At 45.2% G+C, this 16,338-nt stretch overlaps 1 non-coding gene across 1 annotated transcript; it reads right to left on the bottom strand.

Moving 5' to 3' along the window:
• Positions 1–10,145: 10,145 nt before the first annotated feature.
• Positions 10,146–10,218, bottom strand: TRNAA-GGC (transfer RNA alanine (anticodon GGC)). The gene has a single exon. It is a non-coding gene; the product is annotated as a tRNA-Ala (tRNA).
• Positions 10,219–16,338: the final 6,120 nt, after the last annotated feature.

The raw sequence follows: 16,338 nt of genomic DNA, 5'->3' as shown, positions 1-16,338 counted from the left end.
AACTAAACTCTAACAACTTATATGACGTAATAAGGGAAGGAGGACAGAAAATAAAATAACACACACACACATACACAGAAAGAAGAAAATACGTGTAACTGTCATAGTCCTTGTTTGTGTAACTGGTTATAAAGTATATATATATATGTATCTATATCAAAGTAAATTATACAAATAAATTGTATAGAGATACATTATGTTAAAATACTTATTTCTTCTTATGTTACCTGTTCACATTTTTGTGTTTTCATTATCCTCATCCAGAATAGTATCTGGTCAGCGTTTTGTTACCTAGTGGAGTGGTGGAGTGAGCCAAGCCTTCATTCGTGAAGAGTTCAGATCCTTAGAGATTCTGTGTGTTTGTGGTTGCTGTGATTTTTCCATTACTGTTTACTGTTGGACAGAAAAGTAGTAGGGATGCCCTGAGAATCCCTTAGGCTCCAGACACAGTCTTCTCTGCAATTAAATTTCCTCCTGGTAGTCATCACCCTAACTGGTAGAGTAATTCCCCCCTTTTCTGCCTGTTGCTTCAGCGGCACGAGGACCCCCGAACGGCCAGGGGGAATTCTTAACTTCTAATTCAATGGAACCAGTGGTGTTTATCCTGGTAGAAGATTTTCTCCCTTGGCAACCAAGACCTCCAAACTAGCAAAGCTCAAAGATGCAGTGACAGGAAGCAAAAATGCTCTGAGTTTTTAGGTGTCACAGTGAGAGCAGCAAATTCTGCTCCCAGCCTTTGATTCTGAGATCTCTGCATCCTCGTTATGGAAGATTTCTAGGTAGCACTGTATATGGGTCACAGAGTCAAAGAATATGCTGCGTCCTGTAAGACAGACTCCATCTTTTTTCAGAGGGCTGCCTCCCAGCCGGAACCATAGCAGAGACTCCAGTTCATTCCAAGATTCTTTGCGACCAGTTGTTTCTGGGTGATGAGCTATGAAATAAGAATGAATTCCACGGGCCTGAGCCCATTGCCACACTTCTTCTGCTGAGAAATGAATTCCTTGATTAGAAGCAATGTTGTGAGGAATACCATGATGGTGAATAAGGAATTTTATCAGCCCATGGATGGTGATGCTAGCAGAAGTGTTACAAGCAAGGACGGCAAATCCCAAACCGGAATATGTGTCTATCTCAGTGAGGACAACTCTCTGCCCACTCTGTGACAGAAGGGGCCCAGTTAATCAAACTGTCATTGGTCCCCCTGGGAAGGGATGCCGCGCAGGATGCTCAGTGTGGGTCTCTGCCTTTGGCAGGTTAGGCACTCAGCAGGAGTGACAAGCAAAACAGCCTTGGTCAGACAGAGCGCATGTTGTCAATCCCGTGAGTAGCTTCCAACCTGCCACTGTGACTCCTTTGTACCTAGGTCCACTGAGCCAACATTAGGGGGCCTGGGGACAGGTCTGACATGCAAAGAACGTGAGCATTCATGTGGCATGCAAATATCCTACCAGCTTCAGAGCTGGCACAAGGGCCACCCCAAATTACAGTTCCCTGCATTGGCAAGAAAAGCCCCGCTGGCCTTCAAAGCCAAAGGTTCTGGGGGCTCATCTTTCTGTTGCAGGGTGCCTGGGTGGGGAGCCTGGATGGGGCTTGGACTCCTTGCTTCCTGGGGAGCATCTCTGCAGTTGTCAGTATCCTCCTGTTTGTGGGTTTCCCAGCTGGGGGTATAGGTCTTCGCTATACTGCAGCTCCGCCCCTCCTACCACCTTGTTGTGGTTCCCTCTTTATTTATTTAAAATTTTTTTTTTATTTTTTAATTTTTTTATCTTGGTTCCTTCTTTATATCTTTAGCTGTAGAAGATCTTTTTTGCTTGTCTGCAGGACTTTCTCATCCATAGTTGCTCTGTAAATTGTTGTAATTTTCGTGTGCCCATCAGAGGAGGTAAACTCAAGGACCTCCTACTCTACCATTCTGGCCACTCCTACCCTGTGACTCAAAAACCTCTACTCTAATCAAAGGATCTTGGTGGCATTTTGAGTTCCCTGGTATCACAGTCAGCTCAACTCCTGTGTCTAATGGTCCATGAAAAGTTAAGGTATTTCCTTTTCCCTAGGGCACAGTCATCCTGGCAAAGGCTTCATGTCACTTTGGGGAAAGACTGAGGTGGTACAGGCTTATAGACTTGTGATGACATCGCACAATCTGTCCACAAGATGACACACACTTCACTTCATCTGTGGGCTCTGGGTCTGCCCAATCTGAAAATTGGGTGGAGGCCTAGAAACTTCCACTGTGGCAGCTGATGGCAGCCTTCTGTTTGCCAGCATTTAATTTAAAAAAAAATTAAAAAGCAGCACGATGCCATGGGTAGCTTTCTTTTTCCTCCATGATCAATTAGCCAATACCACGGATCCCTGCAGTTCAGGCCCCCCTGATTGCCTCAGACTTTGCAAACTATTTTAGTAATTACATCCATTTTGCTGTTGATGGTTAAACGCTGCTACTTGTCCTATGTCATTTAAAATGCCGTGACCCCCAATTCTGTCAGTCAAGGTTCAATCAGAGAAGCTGAATAAGTAGGAAATATATATCAAGAGATTTATTATAAGGAATTGGCACACATGATGTCGCTGGGCTAGGCAAGTCTGGAATGCATAGGGAGGCTGTCAGGAAGGGCAGGCTGGAACTCCCAGGCACGGGCTGACTCTGCTGGCTGCAAGTGGAATTCCTTCTTCTCTCAGGGAAGCCTCAGCCCTTTCAATTGACTAAGCCAAGCCTGCTTGGATAATCTTTCTTGCTGAAAGTCAACTGATTATGGACTTAAATCATATCCCAAATATCCCAAAATATCTACACCAACATCTAGATTAGTGCGCTATTGAATAACTGGGGACTGCAGCCTAGCCAAGGTGACACGTCAAAATGCCCATCACAGACCGCCTCTTACAACACGTCTCCTTAAACCACACTCAGTATCCAAATAAAGACAATAACAAGGTCCTGCTTCTGCCTGACATGATATAACCATCCTCAGAACAACCAAAAACACACCAATATTTCCCCCAGGAGAGACTGCAGACTCCTTGGATGGTGTTCACTCTTCTCTGTCTTGTATCTTAAATACTGAGATACAATGTTAACTATTATTAGTACATCTGATGTTAGAGGATAAGGGAATAAGAGACAGCAAAGTATTTTATACTATATTTGTATCAATATATTTAATAATAAATATAAATATTTATACCATATTTGTTATACATTATAATGATATATTATAAATATATTGATTAAAATATCTAATTAAACATTTTATATAAATATTATATTTTTTTCATAACAAAATAAGAAAGAAATACTCATAACTATTACAGTCCTGTTTCTAAAACTGGTCTCATGGTCATAGATGGCATGTGTGACTGCCTTCTCCCCCCATTTTCCATTCCTTTTGTCTTCAACAAGCACCTTAACTGGTCTTATTTCTTTGACTTGTTGAGTCACCAAACCTTCATCCCTGAGCTGTCTGGGCCATTAGCAGTCCTGCTTGAACAGAACTGTGGTAGTTTTCCACTGACTTGAATCACAGCACGTGGGACTACTGAGAGAGTCCCTAAAGGATCTCCTGTATTCCAGACATACTTTTTTCTTATCTCCATTGTGTAGTGGCAACCCAAATCCCCCTTAATAATTAGGATCAATCATCCCAACTAGTATAGCAACCCGTTTCTCTGCTTGTTGATTTAGAGAATTCAAGATGTGAGGAGCCCCAGGTAGCTGGGTGGTTCAGTTCAATGGAATCATTGTTGGGTCACCTGGTACATGGGTTGGAGTAACACACCCAGATGAGGAATCCATTGACTCCAAAATCCAAAGAGTTAAACCAATTTTTTTTTGTGGTAGGAAGGGTCAGATGCAATGACTTCTCCTTTGCTCTATAAGGGATATGTAGACATACCCCCCACCACTGGACCCCTAGAAATTTTACTGAGGTAGAAAACTTCTGAATTTTTGTGAGATTTATTTCCCACCTTCTGACATGCCAATGTCTTACCAACACATGTGAATAGTTGCTAATTCCTGCTCACCAGGTCCAATCAATGTAACACTGTCAATACAAGTGACCAGTGTAATGTCCAGTGGAAGGAAAAGGTGATCAAGTTCTGTGTGGACTAAATTATGACGTATGCCTGGAGAGTTGCTCTACCCCCGAGGTAGGAGAGAAAAGTCATATAGCTGGTCTTGCCAGCTGAAAGAAAACTGCTTCTGGGGGCCCTTACTAACAGGTATAGAGGAAAAAAGCCTTTCCTGGCTCAATAGTTACTCGCTCGGTACCAGGGGATATATTAATTTGCTCAAGCAACAAAACCACACCTGGAACAGCAATTGCAATTGGAGTCACCACCTGACTAAGTTTATGATAATCTGCTGTCATTCACCAAGATCCATCTGTTTTCTGCGTAGGTAAGTTAATTGGGGATGTGGTGGGAATCACAGCACCTGCATCTTTCACGTCCTTAATGGGAGTGTTCATCTCTGCATTTCCTCCAGGGATGCTGTGGTACTTCTGGTTCACTATTTCTATAGGTAGAGGCAGGACTAGTGGCTTCCCCTGGGCCTTTCCTGCTATAATAACCGCCTCTCTACAAGACCAGGAACCAGTGTGGGGATTCTGCCAGTTGCTGAGCATGTATTCCAAGTATGCACTTTGGAGATGGAGGGAAATAACCCCAGGATGGGTTCAAAGATCCAGTGAGCCTTCAAGGATCCACTGGGCCCACTGTGAGAGGGACCTGAGCTAAAACTTCATGGCTAAGCTCTTACTCTGGTTGGTGGACCACACATTTTGGGTCTCCAGGAATGAGCATCCATTCCTAGTCAACGTCTAGTAATCCCAGAAAGACAAGATTACCTCTCTCCCTGGTAAACGGCTGTAGGTCCCTTTGGAGTAGGCAAGGAGGAAGGACAGGCTAGGTCTTTGGCGATGTAACAAAGTGGATCCAGGCTCTTTCATTCAAAGGGTTCTAAGTCTATTAACTGGCTCAAGCCTGGGATTGACTCAGGGGCTATGACCATGTTTTTTGCCTTTTATATTAGACATCTGTTCATTAGACCCAGAACCCTTCTGCTTTTATAGATCAAGTAAGAATTTAGTAGAGTGTGCATCTATTTCTTTTCTAGGGACGCCAACACCATGGGTCTCTGAGAGCCAGAAATCTTGTGATCACAGCTTTGACTCTGCTATCCATTACAGTAACCATGCCCACCTGGTCTTTGGCAATTAAGTGCCACTGCTTCGGCCTTGCTACCCAGAATCCCCTTGAATCCATCGTGTTTAGAGTTCCCAGGTCAATGGTAACAGTTCCCACTGTAATTTCCAACCTACAGGAAAGGGTGACTAATGAACCTTTTAATAACGCTGAGTTTTTTCTCATAAATTCATTTCTCATAGGTGTGGGAAAAGGTATGTCCTCTAGACCCTTCCAGGGTGGGTGAATAGGTCTTACCCAGTAAATTCACTTGAATATTCCCATCTCCCTAAATCTTTAGATACCTTCCTCTACCATATACCAAGGCAGTTTTGGCATTTCAGCTTAATTTCATGTAGGTCATGCTTGGGTCCATGTTTCAGACAACTAACCGGACAAACTGGCAGAGCCCTTCCTAACCCCTCGAGCTAAAATTGAATCCAGAATCTCTACTCAGTGGGCCCAAGTCAATCTATTTGGCCTGATCCCAATTTATGTTCCTTTCACTTCGATGCCACATTTAATATTCATTTCCACATGTATTCCTCAGACTCCTAAGCGTGTCAAATGGAAAAACGATGCAGTTCTTTTGATGTTTCGTGAAGCTCCTCACAGCTCACACTTTGCGCCTCACCCTTTGGCACCTGTTGAGACTTGGGTCTAGTTATGGGTTTAGAAGCAAAGAGGGTTGGCAGGGGTCCTGGGGAGAATCAGCTGTGCCTGGCCAGGCAACTACATTAGGAAAAGCTATTATAGGTTCTTCAGGCAAAGAAGGGCAACCCCCCAAATAAGAGCAGTAAAAGCTGCTTCTACAAAGACTTCCCAGAACGTAGGGGTCCTCAGTTTCACTGGGATCTTCTCATGTGTCCCCAGTCCAATTTTCAGGATCTCACTTCTTTTCAATCCGTGTCCTAACTTTAACAGAAGACACCCTATGAGGTTGGGAATACACTTTGTGTAGCAATTCAGCCGCTCCCAGGATATCATTTTGGGTTTGATTTTCAGAAATCTCAGCACGGAGGCTACAAGAGATAAGGGTTTCTTTCAGGGAGGAGATAGAAGATTTCAGGGTTTTATTCTAAGCTCAGTAGGAACTTTGGAGAGGTTTAGGCTGGGTAGTGGCATGTATTGATTTCCAAGTGAAGAAAATTTCTTTAGTCCCTGTGTTAAAGATGACTCGTAGCGGGAAATGAAGAGATTATTGTAGCACTCTCGTGCTTGGACCAGAGTTGTAGCAGTAGAGGTGAAAAGCAGTGGGTCAGTGTGGAATATACTTTGAAGGTAGAGTCAACAGGAATTGCTGATAGATTGGCTGCGGAAGCAACAGAAACAAAGATGTCTTTTAGGTGTTTGGCTTGAGCAAGTGGGTAGATGGTGGTGACATTAACTCATATGGAAATTATGATAGTTACAGGTTTTGGGGTGGAAAGAATCAAGAACTAATTATGAGAAATCTTTAAGACATTGGCATGTGGATGTCAAGTAGGCAGTTGAATTCTGCCACTCCCGTATCTAATCACTCCCAACAGGCGTCTGCTCTTATACAGTCGTATTCAAACATCACCAGATTATCCTCAAAACGTCCTTTAGAGCAATTTTTTTTCTGATAGGGGACCTGATCCAGTATTACACATTGCATTCAGCTGTGAGATCGCATCTGTCTCTTTAATCTGGAACAGTTCTCCTGCCTTTCTTTATCTTTCACGACCTTGACAGTTTCCAAGAGCACAGGACGGTTATTATGTTGACTGTCCCTCCATCTGGATACGGGTGATGGTTTCTTCCTGGCGAATTTCAGTCTAAACATCTTTGGCAGGTGTCCTTGCGTAAATGATGTCATGTCCTTCTCAGTGCATCGTATCCAGAGGCACGTGGTACCTCTTTGCCTCACTCTTGGCCTTGTTTGCTTTGATCACTTTGTTAAGTGTTGCCTCCCACGTTTCTCTACTGAAAGTTTACCAGTTCGTCCTTTGCAATTAATAAGTAATCTGTGGGGAGATACTTTGAGATTGTAAATATCCTAGTCCTCCCCAAATTTTTACCTCATGGTTTTAGCATCCATTGATGATTCTCGTCTGAAATTTCAATTGTTATTTTGAAACTTGTAAAATGATGATTTTTAAAAAAACTGAGTAATTTCTCCTGCATCTCCTAGCTGTTATTCTATTGGAAGGAATAGCTACTGGAAGATATTGAAATGATATATATCTCTCTTATTAGACGATGGACTCCCTGAGAGCAGACTCTGTTTATTCATCTCTAACACCAATGCTGCACGCAAAGTAGATGCTCAGTAAATACATATCTAAATGAACTGTATGAAAGGCACCCTCCAAGTGGGGAATTTGTTAAAAAGACCTGCCCTTCAAAGGTTTCTGTGAGGCCAAAATGAGATTTTGTGCACGAGGGAGATGTGAGCTGTGATCCTTGTTAGGAGCTGGAGCCACGCCTATCTCAATGCGCACTGTCATTTAGCCCGTGATGCCTTAGTTCTGCAGGAGGAGGGAAATTAGTGAAAATGACTATAAACATCGATGTCTGAGCAAAGGGAGGCGGCAGCAGACTCTCCTTAGAGCCTTTACCTTCCTCTCTCTTCCTTGACCTCAAGAAAGGGCTGGGTGGGTGCCAGTGCTTTGTTGAGGCCCCCTCATCTCTCCCCTCCCTCTCCCTTCTGCTACACCCCTCTGCCTGTCTCTCCCACTCCGTCTTTTCTAGAAAAGCAGAAACTTTCTTGCAGCTGTCAGGCTTCTTTCCCTGAAGAATATCTCTAATCGCCCCGCCTGATTGGGTCTCGTTAGCGGGCTGGTGGTATTGATTGTACTCAATCAGCATCCTCCTGCCCAGCTGGGAAAATGTCCCATTTCTTCCTCCATTTTACCTCCTCTTCCTTCTACAACTATTTTACAGTTTTTTCTGGGATTAAAAGGAAAAAGCAAGTCCACAGACCAACATTTTCTGCTCCCTTGGTTGTGGGACTTTTTATGATTTTACTTTGCACAAAGCTTGTCTGCTCGTTCTATCCCAGGGAATTTCTGGAAGGTCCCCAGTGGGATCTCTGGGGACATCCACACTCTCCTCCCTGACCCTCACCTGCCAGCAATAATGGCAAGGTAGGAGAAGTGTGCATTTACTCACCCGTAAGGTTGACAAAATGTATTTGCATGATAAACTCTTCTGTGCCTTGCAACCACCCAGTAGCTGAAATGTTATTTTCAATGCCATCACCCCTATTTTGTGGATAAGGAAACTGAGGTACAGGAAAGTTAAGGGTCTTGCCTAGATTATATACTGAGGAGGTAGTAGAGCTGGGGTTCAAACCCAGGTAATTGGCTCCAAAGCACTGTGCTAATCTGATCCTCCAAGCCCCATCCTTAGTCCAGGTGGTGGCAGCCTCACCTGGTGTCGGAGGTGTTCTGATTCTGGCAAGACCAGGTGCCCTGGCTCAGCCAGCAGCCATCATTCTGCCTACAGGTGGAGCAGGCAGCCTTTTGGGAGCCCTGAATCCAAACCCCCACCCAAATCTCTGCCCTGCTGATCCGATGCAGTGAGGAGACACACCTCACCTTACTTCTCTGAGTTAAGGGACTTGGAGAAGTCGGTCAGGTCTCTCTCCTGGTGGGGGAGACAGAAAGGGGAAGAAACGGTTCAGATCATGACGGAAAATTCCTCTAGGCAGATCAGACCCAGGTGGGGCACAGGGGGACTCAGGAGTCCTTTCCTGCCTCTGGCATGTGTGACGGAGAGCAGCCCCAGGTAACTGACAAGCCACCAGAACTGGCATCTCTGGGTTCAGCTTCCAGGTTTCTGCCTGCTGGCTGTGTCACCCTGGGCAAATCACTTGCAGTATTTGCCTCCAATAAAGGTAGTGTGAGTGTTGACAGGGCGGAAGCCAAAGCGCATCCTAATGGTCCCCGAGGACACTATGTGAATCTGAGAAGTGCCACAGACACGAGTTTCAGTGTGCAGACTGTGCACTGAGTCACAGGTCTCAGAGTTCTATGGTCCTGCAAAAAAAAGTGCAGAATTCCAATTAAGACTGAAAAGAAACACGTGAGCACTTTGGTGTGAGTCAACGACTCGTGCTTTCATCTAGACTCTTCTAACGAGAAGACAGACTGCTCGTGCTCGTGCACCAGCTCCTGTGCCCCTGTGCACGCGGGCAGTCCTTGGTGTCACTCGTCCGCTCCTTCCTGCTTGCCTCAGTTGTCTGATGTTTGGTTTACAGCTGCTTATGGCTTCTTTATTGGTCACTATATTTCAAAATAATGCCAAAACAAATCTTTCCTTCCTCCTCCCAGTAAACCATTTATGTTCCACACGACTGTAACATCACAGAAACGAGGATGTGTTTCTCCCTCCCGCTAACCGTGAGCATTTTAGCTATCCTTTTGAAAACTTGCCCCAGCTTCCTCATTAGTAGGATGAAGTCATTATACATCTCATGAGGTTGTTACGAGACTTTAGTGGAGTGACTGGGTGCATAAGTGTTCTTTAAGAATGAAAAGCTCTACACAGATGGAAGGGATTTTTTGTACTTCTATGCCCTTCCTCACATTTTGTGTTTCATATTTGTTTGTCTCATCACTCTCACCTGTAAGCAACTGGAGGGTAGGGGAGCCTATGTTTTTAATGTCAATATTCTCAGTGTATAGCATATTGCCTGGAACAGAGCAGGTGCTTAATACAAATTAAGTGGGATGGGTGGATGGATGCATGGATCGATGGATGGGTGCATGGATAGGTACATGGATGGATGGATGGATGGGTCCTTGGGGATTAGAATATAAGACAGTTGAGCTGAAAAGGGGATACAGGCTTCATTTGACAACAACAATTACAGTTATTTAAAAAATTTTTTTGGTCCAACCATTTAATTTATTTTTTTACTTTATTTTTATTTTGAGGGAGGGATGGAGGTAATTAAGTTTGTTTGTTTGTTTATTTGTTTTATTTAATGGAGGTACTGGGGCTTGAACCCAGGACCTTGTGAATGCCAAGCACACACTCTACCACTGAGCTATACCCTCCCCCAACAATTATACAATTATAATTTATCTTAACCCTCAACTACCATCTGTGAGGTAGATATTGTTCTTCTCATTCCACAAACGAGGAAGCTGCAGCTCAGAACAGCTCAGGCTAGTAAATAGTAAGCCTGGGACTTGAGCCAGATTCACTTCCAAACTTAAGACCTCTCTCATGAAGGCAGAGGGCAAAAGATTGCAGAAGAACAGAGTTTCCTATCGACATCCATTTGAGTCCCTGGATACACCCAGGTCTTTTCAAATGATGTGAGTGGCTGCTTTGGTTCTGCTCATTTGAGTTGGGATTTTGTCACTTGCAACCAAAGAACTTTGATTACTGCCCTCCTCCTTACCCGTTTCCCCATAGCATGTTCTTATATTTTATTCTGGCATCAGTGTCTCTGCCTGACAGTACAATTATTTATGCACATCTTTCTCTCCACTAGACCTGCAGCCCTCAGAAGGTGTGGGTCACATCTTATTTATTCACTGAAACCCATCTTTGCCGCAGGCTCTTGAGTGGGTACCAGCAATGTTTACTGATGCTATTCAACAAGCATGTCTGTGCTTTAATAACTATAAAGTACACCTCTTTTCTTCTTGGGGGTTAGTCTTGGTTTCCCTGGGACTTATTTAAGTACCTACTATGTGCCAAGACTTATACTAGCGGATTTTACAGAGACATCACAGTGTCTCTGTTTTACCTCCCATAGGTCTCTCAGAGCAGGTTCCGTTTCATGATCCGCCACCATCATTTCTTCTTTCCTCCTTTGGAAAGCCACTCAGCAAACACACAGTCAGAACACGAGGAAAATGACGAATTTTTGTTTTAAAACCTTGTTAAATTTTCTGTTTAAAAATGTTTTGTTCACATAGTGTTAGGAGGTCTTTGCAAAATCAGTTCTGAGGAGCAGGCTTCCTAAGGCAGGCAGTATTCAAAGCAGTCTGGAGAGAGAGCTGGTTGCCAGGGGCAACCCTAACTTCTGAGGGGGAGTCTCTGCATGTGGATATAAAACCAATGCCCTGGGGACCCCGAGGGTGGGGTCTTCTTACAGAGGAGCCAATGGATGGAAAGTGGCTGAGAAGCCTGTGGACTGTGCTGGTGACCTGCTTTTGGTGACTCGCAGGATGTTGGGGTCACCTACGTGGGGCATGAGACCATAACCCAAGCATACAGGTAGCAAGTTCCCCCCTCCAACAAGGCCACCAGGAATACAGAAGGGACTCAAACGGCCATGATCACCTTCCTGTGGGGACCGATTCCGTGCACCGAGGCAGCCCAGATTGGAGCCAGGGGTGTTGCCTCTCTGGTTGCTCATTATTATGGCCTTTGCTTACTTACGTTTTATTTGTTAAATCATCATACAGTAACACGACTTTTTTCTCTGGATGTAGTTTAATGAATTCTAATGTGTGTTGGGATTTGTGTCACCGCCACTACAATCAGGATACAGAACGGTTTCCTAACCCCCCACATTCCCTCGAGTTAGCCTTTCATTAGAGCCTCCTTTTGCCCCCACCTCTGTCCACTGATCAGTTCTCCATCACCACAATTCTGTCTTTCCAAGAACGTCGTATAAGTGGAACCCCACAGTGTGGACCCTTTGAGACTGGCTTCTTTCACTCGGAGCATCACTTCTGGGGGTCATCCAGGGGGCTGCGTGTACCCACCACGTGTTCCTTTTTATTGTTGAGTAGTACTTCTCGGCACGCTTGGACAGTCCACCCTCATTATGAGTGCATTGTGTCTTTGCAAATTCGCCTGCTTGCTAAAATGTGTGACCCCCCAAATTGATACTCGTGGTGCTTTTGCGGTTATTCACAGACACGTGCAGGAGTGGTGAGAAATTTGAGCTGCTCAGTGCGCACATTCTCAGCTAAGGTCCTGCAAGGCGACACTGCCTTCTTGTTTTAGCTCTCAGGCTGCAAACAAGTGTTCTTTCTCATGGTCTATTTTGTGCCACGTTTTCCTGTCTTTTTTGTGCTTTTCGTTGGTGATTTTGCTGTTTAAAGTGGCCCCCAAGTGTGGAGCGAGAGTGTTGTCTGGTGTTCCCAAGAGCAAGACGGCTGTGATGTGCCTTATGGAGAGAACACATGTGTTTGTTAGATAAGTTCCGATCAGGCATGAGTTATAGCGCTGTTGTCCGTGAGTTCAATGTTAATGAATCAACAGTCTGTATTAAACAAGATGTCTTTAAACAGAAACGTGCGTAAAACAAGGTTATGTATTGATCAGTTGATGAAAATGTTGTGACCAGAGGCTCACAAAACCCAGCCCTGGATATCCCCCCGGGACAAAGGCTCAGTGTTTGCTAATTCAGTGTTCATTGTTGACTTTATAGAACTTAACTACTGTGGATAATGAGAATCGATTGCAATGATGCCAGTTATTAAAGTCAGCTCTGGGCTGCCTAGAGTGGGTCTCAGGACGCAGTCCCTGACCTCGTGGTGCTTCCAGTCGGGTTGGGCTGAGAACTGTTTCAGTAAGTAAGTCAGAAAGAGAAAGAAAAAATCCACTTGAAATTTTATTGTCTTAGTTTTTGGAAGGAGAGAAGCTACCATTTCAAAGGAACTAGGTACTGGAGAAACCATTCTGTGCAGACCAAGAAGGAGAATGAGTTGAGAGAAGTGGGCGAGGCAGCCAGCAAGACCTCAGAAGACCCCGCTCCCAGACGTCACGTTCCCAGGAATGCTTCTAAACTCGGGGGATGCTTGGTGCATGTGTACATTTTAAGGACCCCCCCCCATGGAGGGCCCTAAGCTTTGTGCCCTGGGTGGGAGAACAGGATGGAGAGAGAGCCAGTGTGGGTGCCCGCCAGAGACCGTGGGGACTGGGAACTAACCAGCTGTGGGGAACTCATGCAATTTAGAAGCTCTGGATTCACACAAGCTGAGGATTGGTGATTTTGGTCAAGTTTACCTCTATCTGGGGGGTGGGGAGGCCTCCGCTGACAGCTGGGCTACACGTAAAGCAGTGGCCAATAGCTGGAGGATCTGGGATCTGGGGCCGGACAGGCTGAGGGAGTATCTGAGTCCCGTGTGGCTGGGGGTGGTCTGGAAGGGCTTCCCCTTCACCCAAGCTCCAGACAGAAGGGAACAGCTGTTTCATTTCTAGCTCTGTAATGATGACAATGACAATACAAACTCACATTCTAGTTTACAAGGATGTTTTACATATGTTATTTCCATGATTCTTTATCTTTTCTTCCCAAGACAGATGACTTTAAAATGTACATAGGTTACAGGTGTAGATAAGATTGGCTGCGGGTAATGAGCGATGCCTTGTGGTATTAACCATAAGATCACCGTGTCTTACCCAAGAAGGGTCACTGAAGTGCAAACAGGTAATATGGGTGATATTTTGAAAGGGGTGAACTTGAATCCACTCGAGTTTATGTACCTAATTTACCACTAATAGCGACAAGGCTGCATGCCACGAATCTGAGACCGATGTGTGGTACTGTAGTATGAAAGCTAAGAATGCTGCGTTCTCTAGTACGATTTTCATAACTTTGTGATGTAGTTACTACACCTAGTTTACACAGAGGCATAACTGTCTTCATTGGAGTGACGAGGGGTCCAGAACACTGGTGTGGTCCTCAGTCACTTAAGAAAATGCCCTTTCGGTAAACAACCTAAATGTCCATTGACAGATGACTGGATAAAGAAGTTGTGGTATATTTATGCAATGGAATACTACTCAGCCATAAAAAAGCCATAAAAAAAGAATAAAATAATGCCATTTGCAGCAACATGGATGGACCTAGAGATTATCATGCTAAGAGAAGTAAGTCAGAAAGAGAAAGAAAAATACCGTATGATATTACTTACATATAGAATCTAAAAAATGACACGAAGTTATTTGCAAAACAGAAACAGGCTCACAGACATAGAAAACAAACTTATGGTTACCATGGGAGAAAGCAGGTGGGACCATGAGTTTCTGAACTGCCCAAGCAACAGTGTCAGGACTGCTCACGGCCACCGCTCAATGCGTGCCCGAGGGCCAGGCAGAGGATGGCGCCCAGGCCAGTGTGGGGAAGGCCTGGAGGAGGTCAAGGCAGGCTGTGCCCCCGAGGCAGTGGTACGACCTGTTCCTGGAGCCCAGGACCCTGTCATCCGAGGCTTCCCCTGGAGACCTCACCCCCAGGCAGTGATTAGGGTTGACTTGAAATCATGGCATCCCGTCTGCTCCTTCATCACATGACTCACTCCTCAGCCTGTAGGAACTGACATGAAACCAACACTCTCCAAGTCAGTCCCTGCATCCCAGCCAACCATCCCTCCATCTTTTCCCACTTCTCCACCATCTCCTTGGGTCCCTGAAGTTCTTATAAAGACCTGGAAACAATCTCCTCTGTGGAGGTGGGAGGCAGCAGCAAGGCCATTGCTCTTTTCTGGGCCTCAGTTTCCCTTCTTCTTAAGTGGAAACAATAATCTTTAATAATTCTCAGTGCTCCCATTCACCAGTATCTGTATCAGAAATATATTCTTAATATCACTGCCAGCTTTTTATCAAGACTGCTTTGTGGCTGGAGCTATACTGGGCATGGTGGATTCCACTCCCCAGGAGTGCGCGTGTGCGCGTGTGTGTGTGTGTGTGTGTGTGTGTGTGTACACAAGCAGATTCTGCTCACATCAAACAAGCTTGTTCTATGAACACCTGGGTTTACACTAATGATAAATTAGGGGATGATTATTCACTTTATAAAAGGATTCATGTTGGGATTCCCCTAGTGCGATTACAGTGTGATTCAATTTATACCATATTCAGCCACTGTCTATTGTGTGACAGCGGCCCTCCCTGCATAAACAAGAGCATGTGTAGGCAGTAATTCGAGCATCATGGAAGGAAAGAATTAGAGATACTGAAGAGGTTTTTATTGCTGATAACAATGAGTAACACTAGTGCCTGGGAACAAAGGTGACTGTGGATCACCATTTCTTTAGCCTCAGAAGTGCTGTGATGTCAGGGGGCTGGGGAAGAAATCCGACTCCCTGTTCTCGGGTCTGATTTGGGACCAAGGGGGCCCCAAGTGGGGGCTTGGAGAGGTTGCGGGCCTGGGAGCCGGGAGCTGTGGCTTTGGTATCAGGAGAGGTGAGGATGTATTTATTTGGTTTACCTTTCTTGAGATTGTTAGGTTTAGGTGCCTGAGCTGAGGCCAGGTGAGGGAGATTCTTAAGGAGGATGGAGTTCTCAGGATAGCTCAGGGCTTTGGCAAGGCTTAGCACTTTGCAGATATCCCTTTTTTGTACCCCGCCTCCCTACCACCTCCCCCAGAAATCCTTTCCCCAGTATCATGTGCTAAGACCCAATTCTGAGTTTTTGTGCCCATTTCTTTGTCTCTTGTAGGATTTTGCAGAGCCACATAGCAGATGAGAATCTCCTGTTTTGAGGCTCCCCAGAAGGTGAGCTACACCCTATCCCTCAAGCATCTTTTTCCGTCTCATAGTGTTCGTGACCACTGGAGGAAGACAATGGCATCCAAGATCTGGAGCCAGATTCGAAGAGACAGGCAATGGAAAAGCATCACAAATTTGTAATCAGAGGAGAGACACGGTTAGTGCTGGGTTTCATAACGATCGTTTTGAAGGGGGGAGATCTTTATATGTGGGTGAGGCAGAACTGTTGGAGGACCATTGTGTGCAGGATGTCTTGGGAAGAGACGATGGTATATAGTATGGACGTGAGGCCCAGGGAAGATGCGCCTGGCAGGTCATTGGAGGGAGGGGCAGGGGTGGAACTTCAGAAGCTTGAAGACTATCCCTGACTTTTCATATCTTCAAAAAAAGCATCTCATTCCCTTTTCCTGGCTCCAAAGGTAACCAGTATCCTCCTTCATTCTTGGGCACACTTCTAGTCTCCCAAGCTGTGTTCAAGCAAGAGTCAGATTTGCCACCGTTAGATTATGACCCCATTGCTAATACTGAGGCCTGGAGCAGAAGATGCCTGAGTCCACCCTGGTGTTTCACAGGGCTCCACCCTCTTCACCATGTCACCAGTTCTGCCTGGCATCAAGGATGCTGAGGAGGGCTGGACTGGAGACACCTACCACGAGCCCCCTCCCCGACACTGCGCATCATCAAAGGAATCTTTGGTGTCGTCGACCAAGTCAGCAGGGGC

The sequence above is a fragment of the Camelus dromedarius genome, chromosome 34 (assembly GCF_036321535.1).
Source record: "Camelus dromedarius isolate mCamDro1 chromosome 34, mCamDro1.pat, whole genome shotgun sequence".
Classification (NCBI taxonomy): domain Eukaryota; kingdom Metazoa; phylum Chordata; class Mammalia; order Artiodactyla; family Camelidae; genus Camelus; species Camelus dromedarius.
This window is presented reverse-complemented; position numbering and strand designations above follow the sequence as displayed.